Here is a 12,618-nt window from a genome sequence, read left to right on the forward strand (position 1 = left end):
ATCCCAGTTCAGATGCGATTTGTTCCATGAGTCAGCTACCTACTAGTCCAAATCCCTTGCTCTTTCCCCCAGGCCTGACATACTTTCCCCGATAGCTATTTATCTAACTACATTTCAAAACTCCCTACTGAATTTTCTTGCACAACCTTTTCAGACAATGTATTCCAAATATTAAAGTGCTGATTAAAAGTATATTTACTAACGCAGCATCAACACATGGCTTGCTATTATCTGAACATATAAACACAGCTCCCAAGAGTGTAAATTAACTTACGGCAAACATGCCCCTCAGGGAAATAACGAAAGGATAAGAAATATACGCAACTTTTATTAAACACACAAAGGGCGCAGTAGCACTGGCACCTCACAGTGTCAGGAACCCATGTTCGATTCCACCCTCGGGCGACTGTTTGTTTGGAGTTTGCATATTCTCCCCGTGTCTGCGTGGGTTTCCTCCGGGTGCTCCGGTTTCTTCCCATAGTCCAAAGAGGTGCAAGCAAGGTGGATTGGCTATGCTAAATTGCCCATGGTGCTCAGAGATCTGTAGATTAGGTGAATCTGGGTGGGATGCTCCGAGGGTCAGTGTGGACTTTTTGGGCCAAAGGGCCTGTTTCCACATTGTAGGGATTTTATGTTCTATGCTCATATTTGAAATAACAATTAAATAGATTGGGAGGATAAAGTTCAAAATAATAAAGACGACAGAGGATGTAGAATATTGCCCTGACCTTACTTGTTGTTTCAAGTCTCAGAAATCTCCATTTATGGCCCACCCAACTAAAGCATCTATTCTAGATGTCTAGACTAGAACCTAGGGCCAGTGCTCTCCTCCTGTCCAGTATCATAAAATTAAGAGAATGTTTACAATACATAGGTTAATTTGGCTGCTACAGGCTGGAAAATTGAAATAAAACAGCAGGATCCACGTTGTTTTGGGAAGCTAATGGATCATTTGGAAATGCTTCTCCCCATTCCCATTAACTAAATTCACATCTCATTAATCCATGGTCTGCTGGAGTGAAATGCTTCTTTGATGACAGAACAAAAATACAGAATAACAAATTAGCAGTCACCTCTGAATTACGTTAAAAAGGTGGTCGCTCGGAATCTTGTCCCCAGAGTGTGGGAATATTCCAAATACAACCCTCAAACAATAGACTTTTGGTACAGGAGCCAAAACAAAATGTTACTCACACTTCACTAGACTAATTTTTAATGGAAACCTATGTTACTGAGTAAAGACTTTGCAGTGGGCTGACGGACAATAAACATTTATGCGGCTGACTGAATCACCCAGTGTGTACTGTTCTTTTCTAGCCCATTGCCTCAGCTCCTTGGTGAGTACCATGCTCCCTTAACTTGTGACATTTCCATTTATGTTTCAGTGTACTCCTTACCTCAGGTTGTATTCTGACACCCCAGCAAAACTCCTTGGTAATGCATCAGAGATAATGGGAACTGCAGATGCTGGAGATTCCAAGATAATAAAATGTGAGGCTGGATGAACACAGCAGGCCAAGCAGCATCTCAGGAGCACAAGTGCTCCTGAGATGCTGCTTGGCCTGCTGTGTTCATCCAGCCTCACATTTTATTTCCTTGGTAATGCATGACTGTTTTCTATCTCAAACTCTGGCTCTTAAGGTTAAAATCTTGCTTAATTAACATCTGATTCTCTTGTGTCATTCATCACTGTACCTCGCCACTTCACAACACCCTGATTTATTCCTACTTTCACACTGTTTGTCCTCAGGTCCATATCTGGTCCCTACTCCCGTCACATTTCCACTTAATCCCTGTGAGCCATTTTGCCAGATTCCACCTTTCCTGCATTTCCCCTTCAGATGTCTACCCTCTCCACTCTCTGCCTTATGACCTTATTCTCCTCCTTGGCACACGTCCTACAATGTTTCTCCTCCCTCCTGTCCATCCCTCTTGCCCTCTTCAACTTCCCATGGTCTTCTGTATGATTACTCCTTTGTTTCATTCTTTTCAATGGTCACCCTTTACTCCTCTTCCTACTGCAGCTCCCCATTACCCATGCTCCCATCTCTCTCGCTGCCTTTATCTGACCCTTGCTCAATCTGATATCGTCCCCCAATCACTTTGCCTTCCTTCACCATCCTCCTACCTTCAACCTGCTTCTTTCCCTCCCTGAGGCAATGACCATCCTTTTTTATTATTAATTCAAGGGATGAGGGCATGACTGGCTAGGCCAGCATTTATTGCCCAAGTCTAGTTGTCCAGAGAGCAGTTAAGAGGCAGCCATATTGCTGTGGTTCTAGAGTCACATAGAGGCCAGACTAGGGAAAGAAGGCAGTTTCTTTCACTAAAGGACATTAGTGAATGAAATGGGTTTTTCTGACAATGCCAATGATTCACAGTCATCATTACACTCTTAATTCCAGATCTTTACTGAATTCCTACTCCCCACAAACTTCCTTCTCTCCCAACCACACTAGCTGACTGAATCTTCACCCTTCCAGAGCCCATCATTATAATATCGCTATCTTCAATCCCAAACCCTTACACCTATTCACACACCCCATTCTATCTCTGACACCCACCCACCCCTTTATGAGCACTATTGCACCGCATCTTCTTACTTCCACCCTCATCCACTCTTTTATCTGATCTCCTTCTCTCTACCCCAACCCGCCCTAACCCATCCTTCCTCGTACCTCCTCCACATGAAATCCATCCTTCTTTCCCTTCGACAATACCTTATCGACCCAACCTGCTCCATCTCCCAAGCTCACTCACTGTCAACCCCTTTCACCTTCCTTCCTAAATCTAGCCATTCCTCCTCGCTGTCCCACACCATAGCTCATCACAAAACACTCACCAACTCAACCTCCCCTCCTATCACCCCTCCCACCCTTCTTCCAGCATTCCTCAATCCATACCAACATCCTAACCTTACTACCAAGCCTCACATCTACTGTTTCATTTGTTTCATCACTCAGGCCTTCCATCCACCCCACTTCCTGCTCTACACACTCTCCAAAACTAACCTTACCCTGCCTCAGCCCCTACCAGCCATACCTTCCCCATCCCATCTAACCCCTCCAGTACTCAGACCTTATTCCCACCCTAACTTCTATTCCTCTGCCTTCAAACCCACAGACTACTCACCTACCCCACCTCTCAGAAAATTGTGGCCTCTCCCCTCCGTGTCACCAATCTCTCACTCCCACCTAATCTAACCACCCTGTTACCTCCTTCAACCCATCTAAACCCACAAATCACTCCAGTCCACCTGCCCCACCCACCTACCCTCATCACCAAAACAAATCACTCTATTTACACTAACCAGACTAGTGCAGGGGTCTAGGTGAGGGGGACGTTATATGGGCAGAGGGGTGTAGGTGACGGAGCGGGGGGGGGGGGGGGGGGGGTTAGACAGGTGCAGGTGTGTTGGGGGGGGGGGGGGGGGTGTTGATGACAAGGGGTGTTGACGGGGACAGGAGCGGAGTAGCCGGTGGCAGGGGTGTAGGTGACAGGGGGTTAAACAGGGGCATGGGTGTAGGTAACGGGGAGGGGGGGTGGTAGATGGGTGCACCCGTCTAAGCCCCACCGCCACCCATCCTATCCCCCCTGCACCCGTCTAAGCCCCACCGCCACCCATCCTATCCCCCCTGCACCCGTCTAAGCCCCACCGCCACCCATCCTATCCCCCCTGCACCCGTCTAAGCCCCACCGCCACCCATCCTATCCCCCCTGCACCCGTCTAAGCCCCACCGCCACCCATCCTATCCCCCCTGCACCCGTCTAAGCCCCACCGCCACCCATCCTATCCCCCCTGCACCCGTCTAAGCCCCACCGCCACCCATCCTATCCCCCCTGCACCCGTCTAAGCCCCACCGCCACCCATCCTATCCCCCCTGCACCCGTCTAAGCCCCACCGCCACCCATCCTATCCCCCCTGCACCCGTCTAAGCCCCACCGCCACCCATCCTATCCCCCCCTGCACCCGTCTAAGCCCCACCGCCACCCATCCTATCCCCCCCTGCACCCGTCTAAGCCCCACCGCCACCCATCCTATCCCCCCCTGCACCCGTCTAAGCCCCACCGCCACCCATCCTATCCCCCCCTGCACCCGTCTAACCCCGCCGCCACCGTATCCCCCCTGCACCCATCTAACCCCGCCGCCACCGTATCCCCCCTGCACCCATCTAACCCTGCCGCCACCTCATCCCACCCCGCACCCGTCTAATCCCCCCTGCCACTGTCTAATCCCCCTCGCCCCCGTCTAACCCCCGCCACCTAATCCCCCCTGCACCTGTCTAACCCCCCGCCACCTAATCCCCCGCTGCACCCGTCCAACCACCCCCACACCCGTCTAACCCCAACTCCGTCTAATCCCTCCCGCACCTGTCTAACCCCCCGCCACCATATCCCCCCTGCACCCGTCTAACCCTGCCGCCACCTCATCCCCCCCCGCACCCGCCTAAAACCCCCGCCACCTCATCCCCCCCTGCACCCGTCTAACCCCCCGCCACCTATTTCCCTCCCGCACCCGTCTAACCCCCCGCCACCTATTTCCCTCCCGCACCCGTCTAACCCCCCGCCACCTATTTCCCTCCCGCACCCGTCTAACCCCCCGCCACCTATTTCCCTCCCGCACCCGTCTAACCCCCCCCCGCACCCGTCTAACACCCCCGCCACCTAATCCCCGCCGCACCCGTCTAACACGCCCGCCACCTATTCCCCGCCGCACCCGTCTAAGCCCCACCGCCACCCATCCTATCCCACCCTGCACCCGTCTAAGCCCCACCGCCACCCATCCTATCCCACCCTGCACCCGTCTAAGCCCCACCGCCACCCATCCTATCCCACCCTGCACCCGTCTAAGCCCGCCGCCACCGTACCCCCCTGCACCCGTCTAACCCCGCCGCCACCATATCTCCCCCTGCACCCGTCCAACCCCGCTGCCACCATATCCCCCCTGCAACCCTCTAACCCCAGCGCCACCTAATCCCCCTCGCACCCGTCTAACACCCCGCCACTTATTCCGAGCCGCACCCGTCTAAGCCCCACCGCCACACATCCTAACCCCCCCTGCACCCGTCTAAACCCCACGGCAACCAATCCTATCCCCCCCTGCACCCGTCTAAGCCGCACCGCCACCCATCCTATCCCCACTGCACCCGTCTAAGCCCGCCGCCACCAAAACCCCCCGCACCCGTCTAACCCCGCCGCCACCGTATCCCCCCTGCACCCGTCTAACCCTGCCGCCATCTCATCCCCCCCCGCACCAGTCTAATCCCCCCCGCCACCTCATCCCCCCGCGCACCCGTCTAATCCCCCCCGCCACTGTCTAATCCCCGCCACCTAATCTCCCCCGCACCCGTCTAACCCCCCGCCACCTAATCCCCCCCGCACCCGTCTAACTCCCCCGTCACCTAATCCCCCGCTGCACCCGTCCAACCACCCCCGCACCCATCTAACCCCATCGCCGTCTAATTCCTCCCGCACCTGTCTAACCCCCCGCCACCATATCCCCCCTGCACCCGTCTAACCCTACTGCCACCTCATCCCCCCCCGCTCCCGCCTAAACCCCCCCGCCACCTCATCCCCCCCGCACCCGTCTAACCCCCCGCCACCTATTTCCCTCCCGCACCCGTCTAACACCCCCGCCACTTATTCCCCGCCGCACCCGTCTAAGCCCCACCGCCACCCATACTATCCCCCCTGCACCTGTCTAAGCCCCACCGCCACACATCCTATCCCCCCCTGCACTCGTCTAAACCCCACCGCCACCCATCCTATCCCCCCCTGCACCCGTCTAAGCCCCACCGCCACCCATCCTATCCCCACTGCACCCGTCTAAGCCCCACCGCCACCCATCCTATCCCCACTGCACCCGTCTAAGCCCCACCGCCACCCATCCTATCCCCACTGCACCCGTCTAAGCCCGCCGCCACCGTATCCCCCCTGCACCCGTCTAACCCTGCCGCCACCTCATTCCCCCCCCCGCACCCGTCTAATCCCCCCGCCACTGTCAAATCCCCCCCGCCTAATCTCCCCTGCACCCGTCTAACCCCCCCACGCGTCTAACCCCCCCCGCCACCTAATCCCCCCCGCCCCCGTCTAACCCCCCCCGCCACCTAATCCCCCCCGCACCCGTCTAACCCCCCCGCACCCGTCTAACCCCCCCCGCCACCTAATCCCCCCCGCACCCGTCTAACCCCCCCGCCACCTAATCCCCCCCGCACCCGTCTAAGCCCCACCGCCACCCATCCTATCCCCCCCCGCACCCGTCTAAGCCCCACCGCCACCCATCCTATCCCCCCCTGCACCCGTCTAAACCCCACCGCCACCCATCCTATCCCCCCCGCACCCGTCTAAGCCTACCGCCACCGTACCCCCCCTGCACCCGTTTAACCCCCCCGCCGCCTCATCCCCCCCAACCCGCCAAAACCCCCCCCGCCGCCTCAACCCCCCCCCAACCCGCCAAAACCCCCCCCGCCGCCTCAACCCCCCCCAACCCGTCAAAACCCCCCCCGCCGCCTCATCCCCCCCCAACCCGTCAAAACCCCCCCCGCCGCCTCATCCCCCCCCAACCGGTCAAAACCCCCCCACCACCTCATCCCCCCCCCCAACCCGTCAAAACCCCCCCACCGCCTCATCCCCCCGCACCCGTCTAATTCCCCGCGCACCCGTCTAACCCCCCTCCACCTAATCCCCCCGCACCCGTCTAACCCCCTACACCCATCTAACCCCCGGGCACCTAATTCCCCCCTTACGCCCATCAAAGCTCCCTATCTCTCATCTAATCCTCGCTACCTTCCACCTTCTGATCCAAACGGTTCCCCGCCTGCCTCCGACCTGCAGCCCATCTCACCCCCACCTGACCAACCTCCCTTGACCCACCAGGCCCGTCCACTCCGATTTGTCCCTGCCCGCTCCATCCCAACGGCCCGAGATCTCAAGTCAACTCCATCTACACTTACCCCGGAAAGCCGGGCCGAGTTATGTTCACTGACTGCGGCTCGGAAAGAAAGCTGCTTCATCTCACCGACGATGACGAGCCCGCTGTCGACGCCGAAACAACCGTCTCCCACAACGCCATATTCCCCGACCGCAGGACGCATGCGCCCTCCCCAGAACCGGCCAGCCAGCCCCGACCTGAGGCTCCGCTCGTTGTCCTGAGGGGACAGCAACGAGTTGCATTTCTGTAGCGCCTTACATATTTGCAGGATTGACCAGACCTCTTCGCAGCTGCAGCTTGTACTGTATTAAGCGATGCAGTCGATTCGAGCAAAACAAGCTCCAACATATCGATTAAACAAATGACACCCGTCTCAGGGAGTGAAGGAGTAAAGCATCTCATGGAGTTAACTGAAGAGAGGGACTGAGATGATTTTAACCTCAACGAGGCAGCTGGTTAGCGAGTGACAATGGGAACTGCAGATGCTGGAGAATCCGATATAACAAAGTGTGAAGTTGGATGAACACAGCTGGCCAAGCAGCATCTCAGGAGCCCAAAAGCTGACGTTTCGCGCCTCGACCCTTCATCAGAGAGGGGGATGAAGGGTCTAGGCCCGAAACGTCAGCTTTTGTGCTCCTGAGATGCTGCTTGGCCTGCTGTGTTCATCCAGCCTCACACTTTGTTAGCTGGTTAGCGAGCATATCTTTAAAGCGAGAGAGAGGTATTTAGTTTATGTTCAGGTTGTCAGTCTAATCTTCTCTCTCAAAAATGGTAGCTGTAATGTTGATACTAGAGTAATAATAATGTGAAATACTAGAATTACTTCTAAAGAGCAGGGATGTTCGTGGTTTAAAAAAAGACAACCTGATTAAATATGATAGAAATGGCACATCGGATGATATGTTGTGGCTGCAGAATGCAGGAGCTGCTGTATGCCAAGGTGATGCAGGAGTGATCACATCTGCAGCAAGTTGTCCGTTGCTCAAGCAGCTTCGGATCCGAGTTGAGGATCTGGAGTCTAACCTGCAGACGTTGTGCAGCATCAGGCAAGGTTACTGAGCGCTTTGCTTCAGGTGGCATTCGCATCCCTTAAATTCGGTAATTCTGACTTGAACTGTGATCAAGGACAGGAGGTGAGGCAAATGTTGTGACCCAAGGGGCAGCTGTCAAGAAGCCTCAGTCTCTGCAATTGTGCAACAATAGCAAAGTTCTTGTAACCTGTGTGGATGAAAATAACCCTGTAGGAGGATGAGCAACCTTACCATGGAGTAGAGAGCCATTCAAGTGGGGAAAGGAAATAGGAGCATAGTAATAAGGAGAGACAGTATGATTAGCAGGATAGATACTGTTCCCTGCAGCCATTACTGAGAATCCCAAAGACTATATTGCCTGCCTGCTGCAAGGGTTAAAGACTTGTTCATGGGGCTAGAGAACGACTTGGAGAGAGAGGAGAGGGATCCAGATGTTGTCATCCAGTTGGTACTAAGGACTGAAAAGGAGGCACTCCAGAAAGATTTTGGAAAGTTAGGAGCTAAAATATAAAAGCAGGAGCTCCAAGGTGTCTGGATGACTATCTGAACTATGAGCTAAATGGCATTGGGTAAATAAAGTAAGTGAGTTAAACAAGTGGTGAAAAGATTGGTGTCAATGTTAGTCTTGGGGCAGAAGGCAGCTGTTCTGGTCAGAGAAGTTTCACTTGAATTGTAATGGGAGCAGTAGAGATTGGGTTGGGGGTGGGAGTGCGGGGGGCTAGCTGGCAGGCAGGCAGGCAGAAGATGTAGCCTTGCAAATCAAAAGGAAATGGTAACATTGTAAGACAGCTAGTTTGACAACATATCCAGAATGGGACAGGGCACAACCGAGTGCAACGGAATACATTAAAAAACGCAGCTAAAGGGGAGAAAGGAAGAAAAGGTAACAAGGCAAAACTAATGGTTCTTTACTTGAATGTGTGAAATATTCATAACAAAATAATGAATTTACGTCAGAAATAGAAATTAATGATGTGATCTTATAGTCATTACAGAGATGTTACAAGGATAATAAAGCTGAGAACTGAATATTCAAGGGTATGTGACCTTTCAAAAGGACAGACAGGAAGGGGAGGATTGTGGAGTGACTTCATTAGTATGAGATGGAATTAGTATATTAGTAAGAAATGATCTTGGCTAGGATGATGTAGGATCCACATGCGTAGATAAGAAGCAACAAGGGGAAGAAGACACTTTTGGGAGTGGCTTATAGGCTCCCTAACAGTACCTGTTTGGTACAACAGAGAGTAAATCAGAGATAATGAAGGCATTTTTAAAAAAGCAATACATTAATCATAAGTAATTTTAAACCTCTTGTACATTGGGAAGATCAAACTGGCAGAGGTAGCCACAAGAAAGAACTTATAGGGTACATTCAGGAAAGTTTCCAAGAACAATATATTGTGAATCCAACCATGGATCAGGCTATTTTGGATCCAGTCATGTGAAATGATAGTTTAATGTATTAGCTCAGAATAAAAGATCCCCCTGGGAACATTGACTATAACATAGTAGAATACATCTTTCAGTTTGAGAGTGAGAAACTTTGCAAACAATTGTGCTTTACACTGGTAGTAATCTTCCAACAATCCTTAGATTCAGGAAATGCCCCAGAAGATTGTAAAACTATCAATATAGCCTTATTGGTTGTATCCAGTGACATAAATGTCAGAGGATTAGTCAAATACAGGGCAAAATGTGGTGGGGATTGGATAAGTGTGGGGGTGTAGGTGGTGAGAGTAGTGATTGTAATGAGGTCAGCCAGCTGGACATCATAGAATATCAGTTCCCTGATTGGGGCTGTTAACCTGGTCCAATCATGGAGCCCTAGCTGACAGATAAAAAATGAGATTCTCAAAGATGCTGATACTATGGTAGCTGACTCTGAATAAGGCAGTACTAAAGTCAAGCACTGCTTGTGCGTCAATAAAGGGTGACTTGGTGATGCAGCTGCTGGCTTCAGTGATGATGAGAGTAAATCCTAAAGATCTCTTTGCAACAGTTGTCTTTGGGTTGGGGCAGGTATTTCTTACATCATGCCTTTGCTTGGGAAGCTTGACTTGCTTGACTCTGCTGTTGAGGACTGGGCTGGGTATGTGGAAAGAATGTGTTACTTTTTTCTGGGCAAATGACATTGTGGCAAGTGAGGAAACAACTGAGTTACTTTCCTGACAACCTGTGGAGCTGCAGCTTTTTAGGTCACTAGGAGCCTAACTTTCCTTAAGGCACCAGGTACTAAAACGCTTTAAGCATTGACTGACATAGTTAAGGAATACTACAACCCCAGACCCCTCTAATTCTGAGACACTATTGATTTTATTTGGTAATGCAAGAACCAGGGGAATCTGTATTGTGACCTTTGGCTAGGTTACGATGCTTGGTGGAAGCCTGTGGATTTCATTTAACTTTAATGACATGCTTGGAGTCTGTCCAGTACATGAGATTAAAAATATAACTATGTAAAAACACTTGCTAGTTGAAGCCCAACTGGACTTCAAACAGGCACTACAACTGACTTTATCATTGGAAAATGGAGCATATGAATTACAAGGTATTCCAGTGGAAGTAGATGCTGTCATCAGTGCAAATGAACTCAGGCAACACCACTTGAATGCAGGCAATTGTATATGTCCTGTTAGGACATATCTTTATCAGAGAGAGACCCTAGTTTGGCCAACTGCAAAACCCCAAAATAAAGCCAAGTGTCAGCCAAATGGTTTAAAACTTTCTTTAGGATTGTGCCTAGTAAGACATCATAGTCGTTGCTGGTATGCTGACTTGAGACAGCAAAAGAGACCTACTAGACCTAGGTTAAGTAAGAGAAGTCATAGGCTGATATTCAGGATGGTACCCAGGAGTATTCATACCCTGGAAACTCCAATTTGATTTGGAACAGTTAAATTGCTTAGCAACATTAAAATCAGAACCAATTGAGAAAATATCTGGTGAAACAGTCATCTGTTTATAATGGAGATCAGTGCTGTATCAGTGATTGCAAAACCCATTTTTAATAAAATTTACTCTGGACTCCAGCTGTCAATTTTGTGCAAAACCTCAGCTAGGCTGAGAATCTATCCCAGGGAATGCTTACAGGTTAAGGATAACAACTTCAGTTCTGGTCCCTTATGAAAAGCAGCTGGTTTGTGTTAAGTGATTGTAGTAAAATGTGCAGGTTCAAGTTTAATGGAGTGAAATTGTTTGAGTGATTCACCTAGATTGGCTCAGAATTCTTCAATTAGAAAACAGCTGCCTGAGTGAAGTCCTAATTAAATACCCTGAAGTGTTCCAGGAAGGTCTAGGGACTATCAGAGGAACCAAGGCCACCTTGCACGTAGACTGAGAAGGAATTCTGCAAGGCCTGCCCAGTATCATTTGACTTAATGGCAGAAGGCTGGCAGGTGAAGAAATTATCACAGTCCAAGTTGCAGAATGGTCAGCACTGGTTTTGGAGTCTAGTGGGTCGGTTTGCCTTGGTGGGGATTTTAAACAAATGGTAACACCACTTTTTGCAGCTGGATAAATACCCAATCCCTTGGAGAAAGAATTGATATGCAAAGCTGGCAGGGGGGACTGTCCTTCACAAAGCTGAACATTGGCTATGCTTAATTGCAATTGAATTTAGAACAGGATACCCAGATGTATGCTGCAATTGAGTATAGGAGCAATGTGGTCCTGAGGAATTGAGTGTAGGAGCAAAGAGGTCCTTCTGCAGCTGTACAGGGCCCTGGTGAGACCGCACCTGGAGTATTGTGTGCAGTTTTGGTCTCCAAATTTGAGGAAGGACATTCTGGCTATTGAGGGAGCGCAACGTAGTTCATGAGGTCAATTCCCGGAATGGCGGAACTATCATATGTTGAAAGATTGGAGCGACTGGGCTTGTATACACTTGAGTTTAGGAGGACGAGAGGGGAATCTGATTGAGATGTATAAGATTATTAAGGGATTGGACAATCTGGAGGCAGGTAGTATGTTTCCGTTGATAGGTGAGTCCAGAACCAGAGGACACAGTTTTAAAAATAAGAGGTAGGCCATTTAGAACAGAGTTGAGGAGAAACTTCTTCACCCAGAGAGTGGATATATGGAATGCTCTGCCCTAGAAGGCAGTGGAGGCCAAGTCTCTGGATAGTTTCAAGAAAGAGGTAGACAGAGCTCTTAAAGATAGTGGAATCAAGGGTTATGGGGATAAGGCAGGAACAGGACACTGATTGTGGAATGATCATAATGAATGGTGGTGCTGGTTCAAGGGGCCGAATGGCCTACTCCTACACCTATTGTCTATTGTCATAATTAATAGCCACAAGGGATTGTACCAATGTATGAGACTGCCATTTGGCATATCATCAGCATGTTTGTTTTTCAGCAGATGATAGAGAACATTTTGCAAGGTCTTCCTCAGGTCACCATTTCTGTAGATGACGTCCTGATAAGTTCTCAAAGTCTTTTACACCCGAATAACTACTTTTAAAGCATAGTCACAGCTGTGTGATAAGAAACACAGCAATTAATTTTCACATGACAAATCCCATGAACCACAATGTGATAATGGCCAGATAGTCTGTTTTATGGTGCTGGTGGGGGTAACTCTCTCCTGCTTGTCTTCAGAATAAAGTCACATGATCTTTTGTATCCAGCAAGCTGCCACTTAATATCTCATTT

At 50.6% G+C, this 12,618-nt stretch overlaps 1 protein-coding gene across 1 annotated transcript in view; it reads right to left on the reverse strand.

Annotated features, from left to right (window-relative positions):
• fndc3a (fibronectin type III domain containing 3A) overlaps positions 1-7,081 on the reverse strand; it is a 196,854-nt gene extending 189,773 nt beyond the window's left edge. The window contains exon 1 of the mRNA XM_048540247.2: positions 6,954-7,081. The gene's annotated coding sequence lies outside the window, so the exon portion shown is untranslated. The remainder of the gene's footprint in view (positions 1-6,953) is intronic.
• Positions 7,082-12,618: the final 5,537 nt, after the last annotated feature.

Source organism: Stegostoma tigrinum, chromosome 12 (genome assembly GCF_030684315.1).
Source record: "Stegostoma tigrinum isolate sSteTig4 chromosome 12, sSteTig4.hap1, whole genome shotgun sequence".
NCBI classification, from domain to species: Eukaryota; Metazoa; Chordata; class Chondrichthyes; order Orectolobiformes; family Stegostomatidae; genus Stegostoma; species Stegostoma tigrinum.